Source organism: Coturnix japonica, chromosome 8 (genome assembly GCF_054131305.1).
Source record: "Coturnix japonica strain WE chromosome 8, WE-NBRP24, whole genome shotgun sequence".
NCBI lineage: Eukaryota > Metazoa > Chordata > Aves > Galliformes > Phasianidae > Coturnix > Coturnix japonica.
In genome coordinates, this window is record NC_140670.1 from 14,041,102 (window position 1) to 14,059,340 (window position 18,239).

At 39.4% G+C, this 18,239-nt stretch overlaps 1 long non-coding RNA gene across 1 annotated transcript; it reads right to left on the bottom strand.

Annotated features, from left to right (window-relative positions):
* Window positions 1–2,292: 2,292 nt before the first annotated feature.
* On the bottom strand, window positions 2,293–16,996 carry LOC107315776 (uncharacterized). The gene is made up of 3 exons (XR_014948592.1): window positions 9,792–16,996; window positions 5,691–6,158; window positions 2,293–3,050 (listed from the first exon to the last, which is right to left on the bottom strand). It is a non-coding gene; the product is annotated as an uncharacterized LOC107315776 (long non-coding RNA).
* Window positions 16,997–18,239: the final 1,243 nt, after the last annotated feature.

Consider the following 18,239-nt stretch of genomic DNA (forward strand, 5'->3'; position numbering starts at 1 on the left):
TTCCTACATATAATATTTTAAAATATCCTTATCTGTATTCTGCACATTTTGTCTTTATTAAGCACTTGGAAAAGGCTATCTTCAAGGAATAGAACACATTTTTCAAACTAGATGCAGCTCCATTGGTACAAGCTGTGTTACATTTGTAGATCCTTTCGTAGAAATAGGGATATAGAACTTGTAAATTGAGATTAATTAAATAAGATGTTATTATAGATGTCCACAGCAGAGGGTGCTAAGAATAAAGAGAACTGACCATGTACTTAAGATCTGGGGCAAAGGGAGCAAATTCACAGCAAGCAGTAAATGGAAGCTGGTTCATTAGTCACACTATAAGGGCATCAATTGATTCTTCCTTAATGATGTCTCTGATTTATTTATTTTTTTCCTTCAATTCAGGTTTTTCATAAGAAAGGAGGTACAACACCATAGCAGAAAACATGACCCTTGGTTTTTTGCATCAATAACATTTTCTCAAAAATTAGATTTAGCACACATACTCATAAAAACAAACTATATAAACAAATAAGACAACAACTAATGCTCTCCTACACTATACCTTTTTTTAACCCCAGAATTCTTTTAATCAGTCTCAAGAAGATGTATTTATCTCATGCCAAAACCAACCCCAAGTATGAGCAGAAAATTCCGAAATATTTCTTCCAATGAAACTGGCTGTTACTTAAATGAAAATGAAGTGTCTTACTGATAGCTTAGATTCCATTGTATTTCAGTGAAAACACATTCTTAAGTTTAGTGTTGCATAAGAACATTATTACATTAAGCTTGTTATTTGAAAACAAACTGTTTCAGAAATATTCTGCTACCAGAGACGTGTTTGGCTTCATCTCCGCAGAGATGACTGAACATCTAATTAAAGCTCTCCATCTCTATACCTAACTTTCCCATTGAGTTCCACAGACTTAAATTTGATTGTGGGGTGGTGTAGAGTGAAAAGAAGGGAAGAGAAAATAGTTGGAACACCAACAGCTCTGATTTATGTGCCTGAGTACCTGGAAAGGTTGCATGTTTGAAAAGGATTACCAGGTCTTTGGCTAGTGAATCCTGCTGAACTCAGAGCAGGATTAAATAAAAATGTTTACACTTTGATGAAGCAGCGTCCTCTATCAGCAGTTCACAATCTTTCCCACACAAAGAAAATTCTTCCCAATTCTCTGTTTCTTTACTCACCTCTGCAGAGCTCAGAATTCTCTCCCAATGAGCCCAAGAGCAGAGTTTGATGTTCTCTTTTTCAGACATCTTGGAAGCTGTCATCTTCAGAATCAGCTCTTAGAGTGATGAAACCTGAACAGAAACCAAAAAAAGTGCATAAAGCCTCTACAGATGCCATCCATGCAGTCCCTACACTGGCACTTCTCCTCAACAGTAAATTCAATGCAAGCATCAAACAAACAGCTGATGCAAGAAGTTAGATTTATCATAAACAGAAAGTTTTTGCAGGAATCAGAAATCCAAAGTTTTTATGCTTTCTGGCCTTGATACCAGGGAAAATCCTGACTTACTCCTGACTAAGGATAAGCCAAGAAAAAATAGAAGTGTATCAGTGCTAGAGTAGAGCACACAGATAATAAATATTCAGCACAGATTTCCTACTATGATTGGCATCATAACACTGAGATTCACTTAGCCACTATTCAATTATATATTCTTTTCCCCCTCCAAATTATCACTCTTCGGTGAGTATTCACACCTAGTGAAAGTGAAGACAAGTAGTAAATAAAATGTAATGAAACTTGTTTTACATCTCTTTTCATCCTCTATGCAGCTTCCTCAACATTGAGAGGAACAGACACGTGGTTTTCTCTTCAGACAATGAAAAGGATATGCATCGAACAACAATTCTGCAGGAGAGAAAAGAAGTCTGAAAGAAAGAAACCTATAAAAGGAAACGCACCACATTCTTCCACCTTCTACCCCAACAAATCCAATTAAACTTGCCAAGACACACACACATGTCGTCAATCATTCCAGAGTCTATCCTCCCTATCAATATTTCAGCAGCATTTCACTCTCTTACTTTTCAGGACTAAGCACACTCCACACAGCATGCATTCATTGTTTGCCATGCTCCTTCCTTGCCCCCTTCAATCAGTCACTACAAGCCACATTCACTTCTTTCCCACACCTTATGCTGCACCAAGCTAGCTGGTTAGCTGCATAGCAGAGCTTCCTTGTGCACCACTAATGGCTTGCACTTACCTATTTTTAAACAGGAAAATACAAGGTGCAAAATGCATCTGTGAACGGACACAAGGACACTGACACATATGATGCTTATAAAACAGATATTTTATTGGGAAATCCTGCTTTCCAATTTTGATGACCTCAGAAACAGCTTCACTTTAAAGAGCATAAGGAAAACAGACAAAAAGCAAAATGTATCATAATATATCAGAACCAAATTTACCCCGAGGACCTTATGTACTTAGTAACTGTACCATTTTCAAAATAACTTCAGTAACTTTCTGTACAGGTTGTAGAGTTCTGGTTCCCAACAGAACTAAGTCTCCCTAACTGAAAAGGGAGGCTTATCGTGACTTTTTTATTCTATGCATCTTGCACAGGACTTTGGGTGCTTACAGAGGTGCTCTTTAGTCACGAACATATGCAGTAACTCATTTTCAGAGATGAGGCTGACTTTGGAAGCACTGAAATATTATAACCATGCCTTGTGCCAGTGCAATAATAGGTCTGTGAGCTTTCTCTTAGGATTTTTTCAATATCACCAAGGAAAATGTATAGAAACCTAATCCAAGGAAGGATTTAACTGACTAGGTTGTGCTGCCTTTACTGACGTTGTATGCAGAGACCTAATGTAGCTTCAAAAGAATGAATGTAGCTTCAAGCAGATGGTAGCTACTCCAGCTGAGCAATGCCAGTTGCAATTTTACCCTCTTCCTAGCATTCCCATATTCTTCAGTGTCCTCTCATGTCCTCTGATTCCATTCCAGTGCCGAGTGGATTCCTGGCTTGAAGGTGAGCTCTTGCTGTCTGCTCCTCTTCCATTCCTACAGTATTTTTCTTTTCATCTGAAAAAGTGTAAAGAGCAAATATTGCAGCCTGATATCCATAAAAGATAGGTGGACTGCACAAATGAAATAACAGTAAAATACACATGCCAATGGCCACTATGGATGCTGGTACAACCACCAGGCAATAGACACCAGTTATGCAATTGTTTCCAGTATATGTATACGGCTATATTCTAGTGATCCATTTTTATTCTCCCTCAATTTTAAACAGGAACTGGGAGGAGTGGGGAAAAAAAAAAAAAAAAATATTTTCCTTTTTCTCCTCCACAGAGAAGATTTTAATCTTTCTTAAGTAAAAGCCACTTGCTGAGCTCAAATCTATGGGTTCTAGAAGTCCCATCTCCCCTCAACTGCACTCCTAAATAGCATCCCTGAAAGTGTCTGCCTTAACTCCCTAATGAAACTTCAAACATTCTGGAAATAAATAAATAAATAAATAAATAAATAATGTTGAGACCTATTTCACAGTCCTCTGGAGTGTGGATGGCCAACTGCATGTACAGCACTATAGCTTCCTCAAAAAATAGAAGCCCTACTAATCCCTTCAGAGCTATCTAAGATTAAAAGAACCTACACAGACTTGTTATTCAGATTGCTCACTACTTCTTTTAACATTCTCACTGGAAATCCAGTCTTTGGACCCCAAACTCTTGTCTTCAAAGAGTGGTTCTGAACTTCAGAGCTTCTTTGAAGCAATGATCTGTGACAGCAGAAAGGAGCTGTGTAAGCCAGGTGAAAAAGGAAAAACCTCACTCTGCAAAGTTCTGGCTTTAACACAGACTTCAATGTTTTGAGAACCAGCATCTCTGGATGTGCTGTCCAGAAACAGTTTCTTTCCTGAACCTTTTAGTTTTTCCACTTCCTTATGTCTTTGAGGAACTTTCCTGCACAAAGCAGAAAACCAAGGGCTGAGGCTGCAGAGGATAAGGAGGAGAAAAGAGGGAAAACAGACAAGTGTTCTTCCCTTAGGTGATAACTTGTCCTGGAAATAATTGGTATTTATGCCCTATTTGTAACAAAGTTGATTGTCACACAAATACAAACATCTCTTTTCATAAATATTCCAACTAGGATGAAAGGATGAACCAAAGTGAAAGGGAACTTCTGAACTAGGCTCAACAAAATTTGGCCATGGGGTACCTGCATGGGGTATACTGACCACAATATGATCTGCTCTGTAAATTTGGTGAGTGAAATATAATTTCCTTATAAATTGGGATGTGATTTTATGACTGAAATCACAGTTGTACTGGCAAGCAGCCCAAGTGCCAGCTCACTTATCCCTGGCAGCACAAACCCAGCTGACTTGAGCGCTGCCCTCAGGCTTTTGGAGCACTAGCAAACATCAAATGGCTCCAGCACAGCCTTTTCAGAAAAAGGTTTGACATGGACTAATGCTGTGAGTCATCCCGTAGACGGGTTTATGTTTAGCATTTGTGGGCAAAAAAAGACCTGAAAAGCATTCAAGAATGTAACTGGCAAAGTGCTGACGTGATTTGAGTAAGAAAATTACAATTTTCCCTCAGCCATGCTTTTGGTAAGAGGTCACTTAATGGAATTTCTTTAGAGTGCTGCATCTTGCGCACTTCTCATCTTGAGAACACAATAGGCAAAGCTCCTGGAGTGTGAATAATTAAAACAGTAACTACACGTTTATCTCTGTATTCACTCGATGGTAGAAACCCTCTGCTTGCACACAGCAATTCTGACTGTCATTTATATCCGGATCACTTGCATCCTATTGAACTTGTGGTGTTAAAAGGTAAAGTCACAGCTGAAAAGAGTAAAGTTTCCCCATTTATGCTGGAAAGAAACAAGTATGAAAGCACCCAGCAGGACAGACCTTATCTTGCAGAAATCTTGCATTCTAACATTTGCAGCATTGTCTGCTCATAGTCATGTGCTTACAACCAGCACCCTGAAGAGAGTCTCTTCCAACTCCTCTTTGCAATTTAGAACTTGACTTTATTAGTTTCTGTTTGAAACTCACAGCCTTGATGAAGGTTGGACTTGGAATCCCATTTCTTTAGAAATGAAGAAGAGCTGCAAACTTTTCCAGCACATTCTAGAAAAATGACATATTCTTTCCCTTCTAACCCAACAGTCTACATTTTAGGTCCCATCTTGAATTTGTGTTCTGAGAAAGCCTATTAGTGTGAATGCAGTGAACAGGTGCATGAACATGTAACCTGTGATTCTGGGTGAGTTTAGATACAAGCAAGCCTAGAACTGGTCAATAATCTCAATGCCAAGCAGCACTTTTGGTACATTCAATTTTGAAAACATTAATATAAATGAACTGTATGCGTTGTCAGGGCTGGAATGCAGACAAATGTTTTTTTCTTCTTGAGAATCTCCATTGTTTGTCACTTAAACCACATAAGATCACACAATGACCCCATCCATTTCTTACCAATCCAAACATTGGACTATTTGAAAAGCTCTCTGTTGGCATTCTGTATCAGGGATGATAACTGTGCCTGGAATGTCTGCATGTAGCAATAAAAATAGGCAACTTTTAGAGACATAATACTGTTTTAGTCACGTGAATGATTTTTCCTGTGGTGAAAGATCGCAAAACAAGATCAAATAAAGAAATCAACACAAAGTAGGAAATAGATTAAATACTAAACTTACCAAACACCTTGACAGAATACCACAGAAGTCCAGACTGCATTCTAAAATTGGTCCAGGTACTCAGGGTGTTCAGACCAGCATTTTCAAGGAGATCTACCAAACAGCATCAACATTCTTCCAGCAGAAAGACATCAGCAAGCTCCCATGACAGGGAAAAAAAATGTCTCTATTTACTCTTCCCCAGAACATCCACAACAAGGGCAACACTGAAGGATCCTGTTCCAGGGGCTGTGCTAGAAATCCTCCTGTAGAGTCCTGGAGGACTCTCTGCCAAAGGCTATCCATTCCTCATGATGGAAAGAAGATGAAACAGCAGATCTGATGTTATTTGCTCCCTTTGAGTGAAAAACAGCTCCTGATGAGACTTGATGGCCAGCAGGTAAATGGTAGCCCATGAGCCACTCACATTTTGGAACTAAGCACAGCTTGCATGCTGAAGGGAATCAGGGACTGAATCAGGACTGAGAGCTGCAGTTAAAAATTACAAATAAAATTACAAATTTCAGATATAAAGCGTAACTTCTGTGATTTTACATAGCACACAGACACTGTTGGGTTTACCATTTCCATCTTGTGATTTACAAAGCCTGAAACCCCTTATTGGCAGTTTTTGACCTGTGTGAACCAAAGAAATGGCCAGTTTGCCATTTCAGAATCATGGCTGCAGTTTTGTAGGCTAGTGAGGGCAATGCCCTATGTCCAGTTGAGAATTTCTTAACAACATTTCAGTCAACCAAAACCATTCTTCAGCAGCTGCCCAGCAAAGAGGGGAGAGGAAGAGTGTTCAGATTCCAGCTAAGCTCATTTTGCTTTCTATCTTGACAGACATATTGGGCCTATTCCTGAGTTATGAGTGAAACCATTTTTCTCAAAAATCTCTAACAATCTACAGAAGTATCTCAGCCCTGTAAAATCCCCAAAAGCAGAGGATACCAAAGATGCCTGCCACATGTCCTATATATTTACATTATGAATATTAAAAGAGATGATGGACCTCGTAACTTCACACTTGATCTGAAAAGAAAATGTGCAAATTTGTTTAAAAAAGCTATCATTACTTCTCTGGCAAGAGCTACCTCAAGAGTTCTTTCTTTAAAAGAACCAACACAAATCAGTGCAGAGGTCAAGCGTATTTTATATTACTTGCTTATTTTCTTAAGAACAAACACGTACACATCTGCCCTATGTCAGAGGCAGACTCAAACAGCACTTGGACCATATTCATCTCCAGAACTCACTGCAGACTTGCACAACATGCCTTTCTTGGCTTGTGATTAGATCCTTATATAAGTGTCCAAAGAAGGACTAAGCATATTTGTTCTTAACGTCCATAGGATTTCTGCATAATAAAGTAACATAATACATGCTTATTTGAAGTTGAAAAACTAACACATTCTGAAAAACCATTTTCACACCAAAGGAAAAAAAAGGAAAAAAAAAAAAAAGCATTATATAAAAACGTTTGCCACAAACATATCTTTCTATTGTAAAGATATTACCTTGTGATATAAGGGCAATATGAGCAGGCCTGGCTTATTAATTTGAAAAGGAACTCAAAGCGCTAGCAGCAGTAAAGCCACCACACAAAAAACTAACTTCTTTTCTATAACATCAAAACATCCACATTTATACACTGTAACACAAAATGCAACATTAAATCACAAACAAAAAAGTCAACATTTTGACACAACGCTGACTCTTTACTTTGGCATATATGTATATTCAGCAGATGAACAAGCGCAGAAATTCCATCTAGAGAAGTTTTTGAAGAACAATCTTTACCGTTCTACAAATTCCAAGAAGTTAAATTTCTCACCTTTAATATTGCTTTATTTTTCTGCATTCCTCCCTTTACAACAGGTGTTGCCAGACAGCAGTGGAAGAGTTAGTTGCTTTGCACACTCTGTGTTACCCAGTCAGATGTTACCTATTCATCCCAGCAGGAATCATGTCACCAAGTCTGTGACCCAAACATGTATCGTTGTTAAGCAATACCTATCACAAGATCTCCTGTAATCTGTAACACTTGCTATTTTACTAGAGTTGTGGTCAGTTTGCTAACATGATACTTGTGTTCCCAAAGTGTGGAATAAAATTGCTGTTTGCCAGCATGGATGGCTGGATCGGGTCTTTTAATGTAAATTGTTTGAATCCTTCCTCTTAAAAGAAAAATGTGTTCAGGTCCTCTGTCTGCAACAAGTCTTAACATCATCTTCTCCCTGGCAGGAACCCACCCAGTATTGATGGCATGTACATGGGCCCTTCTTTATACATGACAGCTTTTCACGCTGCAAAGAATATTACTTTTGAAGGAACAGTGGAAAAGAAAAACTGATCTTTCTTCTTGCAAAGAGGGGCTTGAAAAGGTAATCAAATTGCTAGGGCTGAGCAGACCAGGCAGAAAGGCTCCTTGCATATGTATAAATTCTTGAAATTATTCTTGGCTTTAAGGAATCAGTTCTGTTTGACATATACTTCAGCCAAATGCTGAAGCATGCTCTGATGAAGAATTGAATGATCATCCTAGACAGAAATGGGTCACGTCTGGAGAAAAGAACAAAAAATATGGCTTCCTGAGCCACTTCTGCAAGCTTGCATGCTTACAGGACACTAAACCAGTGAATGAAAACAAAACAAAATCAAACCCAGGAAAAGATCTGTTAAAACACCAGGTCTCAACAGGTTTTGTCACAGAACTTGATCCCTTTTCCTCTTTGTTCCTCTTCTGAGAAATGCTCAGTGTGGCTTGACCACAGCCCTTGCTATAAGACACAAAGACAGGAGAACAGCTGTGACATCAGCCAGGGCCTGGCTGAGCTCACAAGGCAACTGCTTGCTTCACAGGGGGCAACTGCTTATGGCTGTGGAAGAGCAGAACCACGAGAGAAGCATGGGCACACAAGCGCACGCACACAAATATAAATCAGTAGTCTATTGTATATTCACCCAACTTCTAGCACACTACATTTCAAAGGACTTCTTAAGTCAGAGGAGTGCTTAGTATACTTAGCTTGCTCTAGCACTTATCTGCAGGTCACTTCATGGGAATTTCTCTTGCAGCCATGTGGGGGAAACGACAGCCTGAGAAGCAAGGAGGAAGAAGGGCAGGCTGCTGCCCTGTACAGGGGCTGCAAAATCATCAAAACCCATCTGCCTGACTGCTGTTCTGCAGCAGTTCATTCCTGCAGGGCATTTATAAATCAGCTGTTCCTGTGGCACCTGGCAGATGAGGGTGCAAAGGGACCCAAAGGACAGAATGGAATGCGAGGACATGAAAGCCTGTGGAAAGCAGATGTAGCAGGAGGCACAATGATGCTGACCCTGCTGACCTGCTCAGGTGCTGCCACAGGACAGTGTTTTGTACCAAAGCAAAACACACTCATCTCAAGGGCACAGAACTCATCCAGTATAAGCATTAAAAATCAAGAATAGAAACTATGTTAAAACTAACATTTTTTTTTCCAAGTAATTATCATTAATTATTGTTGCAATAGCATAATTAAAGCAGTGATCCCAGCTATTATCCATGTCCTGCCTGTGCCTTGAGCAGTTCTCAGGAATCGAGGTTTTCTTAAAAGTTTGATTTGAAGGTGATGAAGTGCCCTGGTGATGAACTGACACAAGATATAGAGACAACTACACTATTTGAAGTATCAGCTAAAAACATATCTCTCCTTAGACTCTGGTTCTTCAGCTTTTAACACTGAATCATGTAATCTGTAAACGCTTCACATAGAAGTCACCCCATCAGATTAAAGCCTGTGTAAGAGCCTGCACTGGCTGAATGCCACTTTCTAGGACTTAAACATGTATTTGATGCACCGTGAAAGGTAATACGAAGAATCTTCATGTCATTTCTATAGGAAGCGTGTCAAGTCCTGTCCTTAGACATCTATGGGCAGTTCAAGTTAATGAAAACTGCAGGTGATCTCTCTCTTAACAGACATTTCATAGAATTTAGCTTATCCTGCATAATAGATACAGATGATCTACTTCTTTCACACTTTACAGACAACCTTTTCTAAAATGAACAAACTGCTGTTGCAAAACCTGTATAAAATGGTAATGTCTGGCCTCAGCCTGCACACCAACAGCATTTACCTTCATTTCTATGTATGCAGCACGGCAAGAGCTGTGGATTTGATAAATACTGTCAGAACCCATTACAGAAGCGCACCTCTTGATCTAAAACACAAAAAAACAAGTATCAGTCACCATAAAATAAATGTGATATAGCATAGAGCAGAATAAAGTTTCTAGCACATATGGTATTGTGAGAAATGATTTTCTGTGACAGCAAAATATGACAGCGAACAGAAGACAAATGAATTTCCTGAACTGTTTCAGTAAAGGTTGCCTGTCCTGTAAAGACTTACACAGAACAAACTGACAAGATCACCTAGAATTACCTAATCTGACTGGCATTATATGTGACAGATAAAACATCTGTTTAAAGAAAATAAAACAAACTTACCCATGACTAAGATACTGACCAAAACCAGATCAGAGAGTGGGAAAGTTTCCTTAAAAAAGAAAATCTTAACAAATCTCACAAAGAGTTCTCAAACAATTTACATTAATTCAAAGATCCCATCACCTTTTCTGTTCCACCAGTGAGAATGCCACAGTTAATTTACACATTCTAGTTCTGTGGTTTATAGAGAGAGGATTGGTGATCAAGTGTGAAAGTAAAAGGCATTTGAAGAGAAATGGGAAGTATTCCAGCAAAAATCCAATGGCTGATCTATTATACTTTTTAAATGCCATTGCCTTGTTCTCTTTGCGTGAGAACAAAGTTTGTATAATATTTGCTTTTATACACTTTTATACATCACTTTAAATTTAGACACAAATTTTACTCTGAAAAATCAAGCACTGTTGATTTCAGTGCTTGCCAGCTGGTTGTAAATGGCAGGAAAATAGGAGACATAGGCAAAAACTTGAGTTTTGAGTACAATTAGATGTTCATGAATGAGTGTCAGCTGAAACATTCAGCATTGTCTGTAAAAACTTTCCAAACTAATTCAAAACATAGAGATCATATCTTGCATTCTCTTTGCTAAGAAGTCTAAATAGCCTCTCCTCTTTCAGAATTTATTGAGTGGATCTTAAAGAGTTACATGAGGCTGTTTCAAGTTCCACGGCAAAAGAGTAGAAACTTTTAAGCTAAGAATGCAGATGGGAGATTTAGCGTGAGAGGACAGAGCAACACATGGGGAAAAGGCTGGCTGGAAAGGGTTGAGAGCAGAGATGGAAGATCACTCTGGTGCTAAGGGTGATGTGGTGGATGATAGGAAGCTGCTCCAATTAGGATGTGGGTGTAAGTGACAGCATGAGGGTGATGAGAAGAAAATGACTTTACCAGAGATGCTGGAAATCAACTGGAAAGGAGAAGAAAGTCCGTCAGAACAATGCTCGTTAGACAGGTTTTGCAGACACAGACTGTTTTCCTGGCTGGATTCAGCATTCAGACAGCTGAAACATGTGCGGCATAGGAGGCTGCATGGGGAGCCAGGGTCCCACAATAGCCACAAGTTGCCTGAACCCCCTCCAGCTGCACATCCAGGAGTCTGGTGAAAGAACCACAAACCACAGCTCAGCCTACTGTGCACTGGTTATAGTCTGGGAGGCTGCATGATTGCAGTGACACTTGGACGTCTGCTCCAGTTGCCTCGAAAATCAGCTCTGAGATATTTAACCAGAATCTGCTAACATGAATCTGGCAGCTCCCTTCCTGTTAAAAATAACAAAACTAATAGTGCTCTCCACTTACTTAAGGACACATCTTGAAGCTTTTACTCTTAGTGAGCTAGCGCCTTCAACAGGATTGCTAGATACAGCTCAGGTCTGATGCAACTGTCCTTTAACCTGAACTTCCTGGGGTGTTTTTGGGACTACTTACTCTTCTTCCCAGAGATATTCCCCAGCTAGGGATAGAAAGATGCAGGTTAATCAACTTACACAGGAACAAACATAAAAGTTGCATTGAATCTGCAAAAATTTCACAGGGGAAGTAGTACTGGGTTTGTGCTTTGTTTTTCTCAACACAAATTTAATATGCTGCCTATAGTCATTGGAAGAGACCAATTGCCTGAGAGGCTGATTTAGAAGAGAGGCTCATTTAGATGCTCCGAATTTCTTAAAACTCTCAAGAAAAATGATTTTCTCTTCACTGACTGTATAAGGAGCCTGGAGAGATCAGACAACTGAAACTCCACAGTAGACTCTCTCCTCCAAAGGGAACCTTTTGAAGCATCAGAGGTATCATCATGACAATTTGCCTCAAGAGGACAGCTGAAGAAGGCAGACCAAAACACATTAATTATGGTTAACCACCTTCAGTTATTTCCCTAAAACTCTTTAACAGTAAAAGAAAGTAGACAAATGAGTTTATACATTGAACTTCTCGGTACACAACATACACAGAGAGGCAGGAACCTGGATTAAATTATTAGGAACAATGAAAATTCTTTTTGGGTAAATCTGAAAGGAAAATACATGCTCTGTTCCACTTGGGAGGATCTGCTTCTTGTCACGTATGGCATAAGTTTGCCAGGGCACTTCTTCACTTTTGTAACAAAATAGCTCTGCGAATATGCTGGTCTCTGAAGACAGATGCAAGGAAGAACTAGGAATCCTTCAGCTCAGAGCTTGACCCATCTGATCAAACCCATACCTTCTCTTCAGCAGGAGATCTCCGTGTTGTCACTGCTTTGTCTCAGGCCCTGTACATCAACCCTAATCTTCCTCCTGTTTCATCTTTTCTTGTATTTTTAGTCTGGACAGATCATTCTGTTGTACTTGAAGATTCACACACTCTCGTACAACTGTTTTATTTCAGCTCTCGCTCAGCAAGCAGTGCAACAAAGGCCAGAGGAGAGCAGCGAGCTCTGCATACTGTCAGTGCTACATAGTTCTGACTATTACTTCCGCTTGATGGCTTTGGTTTTATCTACGGATTACTCAGTTTGGGAATAATGGGAGATTTACATGCTTGTACATAGGTCAAATGACAGTCAGAACGCACATGTGTTGTGATTTCTTCACCTGCAGATTATTCCTGGTGACTGTTTTTCTAAAACTTCTCTAACTGGCAACAGCAGAAATCACTGTTTGAATCCTTCTGTTTGCAGATGGATGCTGATGTCCTCCTGCTGTCCCAGGGGGATATAGCTCAGCCTCTGCTTTTTGCTTCAACGTTAAATTAGAAGTTGTTTCTAATAATATAAAAGTAACTTTCCTAAATTCTTACAGATACAGAATAGATTACTCAAACTTACTCATTGGAAAAAAATCAAACGTTTCCATGTAGCTATTCCTTAATTCAAGACTGCTATTAAGCTACTTTAAGTTTTAGGCAAACTTGAACAAATCAGCATTAATTACAGTGCCTTCCTCTCTAACCAGAGGAACAACAGCAAATGCTTTGCTGTTATTTGTGGTATTCCTAAAGGTTTCAGAAATCATTTGGAGATCCTAAAAATAAATAAATAAAAAAGCAGAAAGATATGCTGATTTTTTGCTTCATAACAAAACTAAAGTAAACAACCTGAATTCCACCACCTGTTCTATAACAAAGCAGGGAAATGAATGACAGTTTTGCAGCTTCTAAGAAGCTGCTGTGAGTTCTGGATGGAAATAATGAGAAGGCAATGTAGAGAATATACTGCCTTATTGATTGATTTATTCATATTTAATGATGATATAAACATACAGAATCTTACTGGCACCCAATTTAATGTTCAAGTTATCCTAGCTTCCCAGAAGCATGTTCTTCTACCCATAGGAAAATGAAAGAATGCAGAGGATCCTCCAGCACTTTGTGTCTTTGGGATTGTCTCCTTAAAGCTTTTCCCAGTCACATGTGATCAAGCCCAGTGCCAGCAACACCAACAATGATGTAGCATGGGCTATGCAGGGATAAAAACTTAAGTTCTCTTCCACCTCCATAATGTATAGCCATGGGTGTGGGGGGAGAGGAGAAAGAATTGGAGAACCATCCAAAATGGGATTCCCAAATGTACTTAAGGTGTATGAGAAGAAACAGGCACTCCAGCTTCATCAGCTGCATACCAGCAGGGAGTAGCCCCTCAGTCAGTTTGTCCTTACTGAGCAAAGTATGCTGGCAACCACATAAAGGTATGTCTCACCTCTGGCATCCTTCTCTTGGCTCCTAACCCCCTTTGAGACTTCTAGGGATGCAGGACATGTGCTGAAGGACAAGTTCTTGGAACGGGAGCTTTAAATAGAGGTCTGTTCAGTCACTGTAATAGATCACATGGCTTTTTTGTTTGCTTGATTTTAACAAAGAAGAGTTCCATCATAAATCTTCACTTCAAATTTGATTGCTTTATAATATATCATACTGTGATATAGCTGGCATCTGCACTTGGCTCTTATTAGGTGATGCCATATGGTACAATTAGAAGTGGAGACATAGAGGACCATTTGAATAAGTTAAACTTCATTCGATCTACAATTAAAACATCCTCATTCATCTGCATGCATTCAAGATGCTAACCTCTGAAGAGATTCCCATTTCATATTACCATACCTTTTGTATTTTCGAAACTCTAAATCACTAAGCTGGACTTCTATTGTAATTTGTGTAAGTTGGACGTTTGTTTTCTCCATGAGATGGTTTTGCAGTCTGTAGCATGGTTAGCCTGAAGTTGTGCACAGTTCCCTCTGCCCCACCCCCACATTCTCTAAGCAAGCAGGGGCTCTTTTACACATTTTTTGCTTCCCACTGGGAGATCTACACAATTGAATTTAACATTGTGTTGTGATACTTGCATTCTAGGTATGGCACAAAATAAATCTGCATGTCATCAATAAAGGATTTTTAATTGGCAAGACTGTATTATTTATTCATGGGAAGATAAGTGAGTCTTAGAATGCCTTCTTTCCCAGAAGGTTAGGGGGTTGCACACAACTCACAAATCTTTCTTGATAATCCTCTACTTGAACCAGAAATTATATTATGCTTTTGTTCTTTCATGCCGAAAACTGACCAAGCGGGCAATGATTTATTAAGCCAGAGTCTTGAGTCTCCTGCCACACAACCCACTTAGTCACAGTAATGGCTATGAAACAGATCATGCATTCTAAGATAGGCTATAATTTGTGTTAAAGAAACTTGTCTGTTTCAATTACCGAATTTAATTTGCAAAGCCTTATAAAAGGTTATGAAGTAAAAAGAAACAAAGCAGCTAAACTTTGGGTTACAGTATTATGTGTTACATGTACACACAGAGTAGAAGAGAAAATAACACTTTGGAATGGAACCAAAAGATTTAAAATTAAAAAAAATAAAAAGAAATGCTTTCACATAATGAAACATTAAGCAGACTTCTGCAAATATGTTAGCATTCTTCCAGTTTACAGTTTTGCATCCTGACTCTCCATTTACAAATATACAGAGATAGAGGCCAACATATGCATTTATACACATTCTCAGTGAAAGACTGGAAGTGGAATCCAGTTATAGAAGATGAAGAATTTCATGAACAACTGACTCCGGGTAGCAAACAAAGTACCACACAATTTTAGATAACGATTAAACACATCTCAAATTTGAGTTTCAGTCTGATTTCAGCTTGCAACCAAGGTCATACTATGGAGTAGCTAAACCTGGTGCTTAAAAACTGTTTCTCAGAGAATGCACCAGGAAAACAAAAGGTCACTGTTTCGAAATAAATGCATTTTCTCCAAATAAAACTATTGCAACATGCTAACTCATTAAAACTCACCTTCAGAATATATCTGGAAATAATTGACACAACTTTGTTATTCACAGGCTAAAAGTCTCATCATTCGCCTTGAAGAATGGGTGATGAAAGACATTTCTTACTACTTTTGCAGTAGGATACACCATCTACTTACACAACACAGATAAAAAAATAGACAGGAGGAAGCACTTAAGGAACTTTCTATGACATCAAGCACTAAGCTGCTCTCAAATTTCACAATAGCTTTAACTTTTCCTTCTCTTGTGTGAACATGCAGCTTGGAGGAGGGAATGCAAAATGGGAGAAAATAAATGGTAAAGTAGAAAGACAGAGCAGGAGACCCAAGCAAGTGAGATGTGGAAGATGTGAAGGACAGGCACAGCTGAGGCAATGGCTAAAAATCTGTGTGTTCTCAGCCACCAGAGGAGGCCTGAGCAGCAGCATGTGCAGCAAGATGCTTCCAGTCACCACCCAGCACCCTCATGGGAAGGGGATGCTTGTCAGCCTACCTTGGCTACTTGCAGGTAGAAAGGGGCTTCTTCCTGCCACTGACATCAATTCCATCTCAACTGATGATTTCAACAGTCAGGATCCAGGCCTTCCACCCAAAATTTAATTACATGTAACATTTGCTTGTTAAAAAGAATGAGATAACTAGATTTAAGTCTCAGTCACACATGAATCAGGAGGCAGGCAGGTCAAGTGGGTATTTCTCCAAGTTGGAGCTTTGCAGCTAGAAAACGTGATGAAGGACAGGCAGAGGGGGGTCTGCTTTTGCCCATGTCCACATCTCCCCCCCCCCCCGTGCTCCCATGGCTAAACACAACACTCAGTCTACCTCTATTGTTGCTGGCTCTGTACAGCAATGACAGCAGTACAGTAGAGGTACACTCCACTTAGCAGCAAACACATTTCCACTGTTTTAATCACTTCTAGGACAGATGAAGTCCCACTTTAAATGGAGACAGGAAAGGAAGGCAGAGACAGGAGCTGGGGCAGCCCCGACAAGAACCCAGCTGAGCAGCACTGCTCATGTGTAACAAAACCCCAGGACAGCATGCACAGTGATACAGAGCTGAACACACATACACCTGCACCCACTTAATAGCTACACACTTACAGAGTTAACATTCCTTTCCTAATTGTATTTCACCTCTGCTGCTTGTTCAGCACCTTGAACTGAGATATAATTTCTAAATATTTTATAATGGCTACATTTTAGAAATTGCCCTGAATTCTTTGCAATGCATTATCTCAAAGCAACACAGCCTCTGAAGTTAAGAGATTGCTGAAGAAGATTAAATGTTTTCACTAACTTAAAAAAAGATAATCTTGTTTGTTCTAATGATTGATGAGAGACCACCGTTGCAACCTTCAAGTGAGTCAGCAGTGCGTGAAGCACAGGTGAAGTGCCTCAAGTGCAGAAAAACATAACACCAGAAAAATTGTCTTGAGATTTCCTATTACAATATTCCTACTTGTGCCTGGTGAGAACAGGCACAACACAAACCCATGACTTCTCATTCATGAAGATTTTCTCACACAATAATTACAGCAGTTATAAGACAATGTTATTAGAAGATGTAAACAAAGAAAAGGAAATTTCTCATATTTAAATAAATTATTAAATCCTCTAAATTCTATAGAATTTCTTTAAGTTGATTAAAAAAGCCTTTGCCTTGTAATAGCACAGATGTTACTAACCATCTTCAGCTGGTCAAGACATGAGGGAAATTCCTGTCAGAAAATAGCACCAGTGTGGAAAAGTTTGAGATAAAGATGATGATGCATCACCCCAGAGTTCATTATTGACCAAAATCTGACACACATGTGCAACAAGCATTTCTACTCTGGGGTGTTTAGCCTACAAGCTAGGGTTTATAGGTAGCATAATGTATTTGTAAATACAGTGGTTTTGTTTTGGAAATTTGGTTTTGCAGATATGATGCAAACAAGATCACCCTTCAGCGAAACAGAGAAGCCTGTATGCAAGAAAGACAAGGGCCTTTGTTAGTTGGTTATCTTTTACTTTCTCTATGTCATTTGTTACTGCTTATTCCTGTTATTAAGAACATACCAAATAAGGGGAGAAACCACCATGAATCAACAAGGTGAATAACAGTTTAAAAACACCTATCAATTTAAGCAATATTTTAACATAAAAGACTATTGCAGAAATGAGAATCTACTTCTAATCATAAAAACATGGACTAAGTTTCTTTACTGGGAATAAGCCCATTATTTTTAAACTGTCTCTCTTTCAGTTGGTCAGAACATTTTCTGATGCTGCAGAGGACCTGATTTGTGCTCTTTGCGTTGTTCTCTGACAAGATCTTGCATGGCAGGTCAACCAAAGACAAATTGTTTATTCCAAGTCCTACCCATACTTGACTGCTGGTATCACAAGGTCCCACGGAGGGAAAATGCTCATTTCCCTAAACAGATTAGGCACCCACACCAGTCAGTGCAGTGCCAACTTTCCACTGAAGTTGCTCCACAGAAGCTGATGCTGTTCAATGTGGTTGCCAAACGGACACAACTGGTTGTTAGTAATCACTGTAGGAGTTTCACAGAAGTGCGTCTGCACGTCATGTTATCCTTAAAATCTATTCACTGTCTTCTTATGCTAGTAATAAAACATGTTTTGAAAGGAAGATGAAGTTCCTGACAGAAGGGTCAGGGAACCCTAAGGAGGTACGTGATCAGAAATGACAGCTGAATGCTAGCTGGTATGAATGGGCACATGGGCAAGACAAGAGGTGGCAAAGATGGTGGTAATCAGAAATGGGACCATCCTGAGCAGCCACAAAGGCTGCAG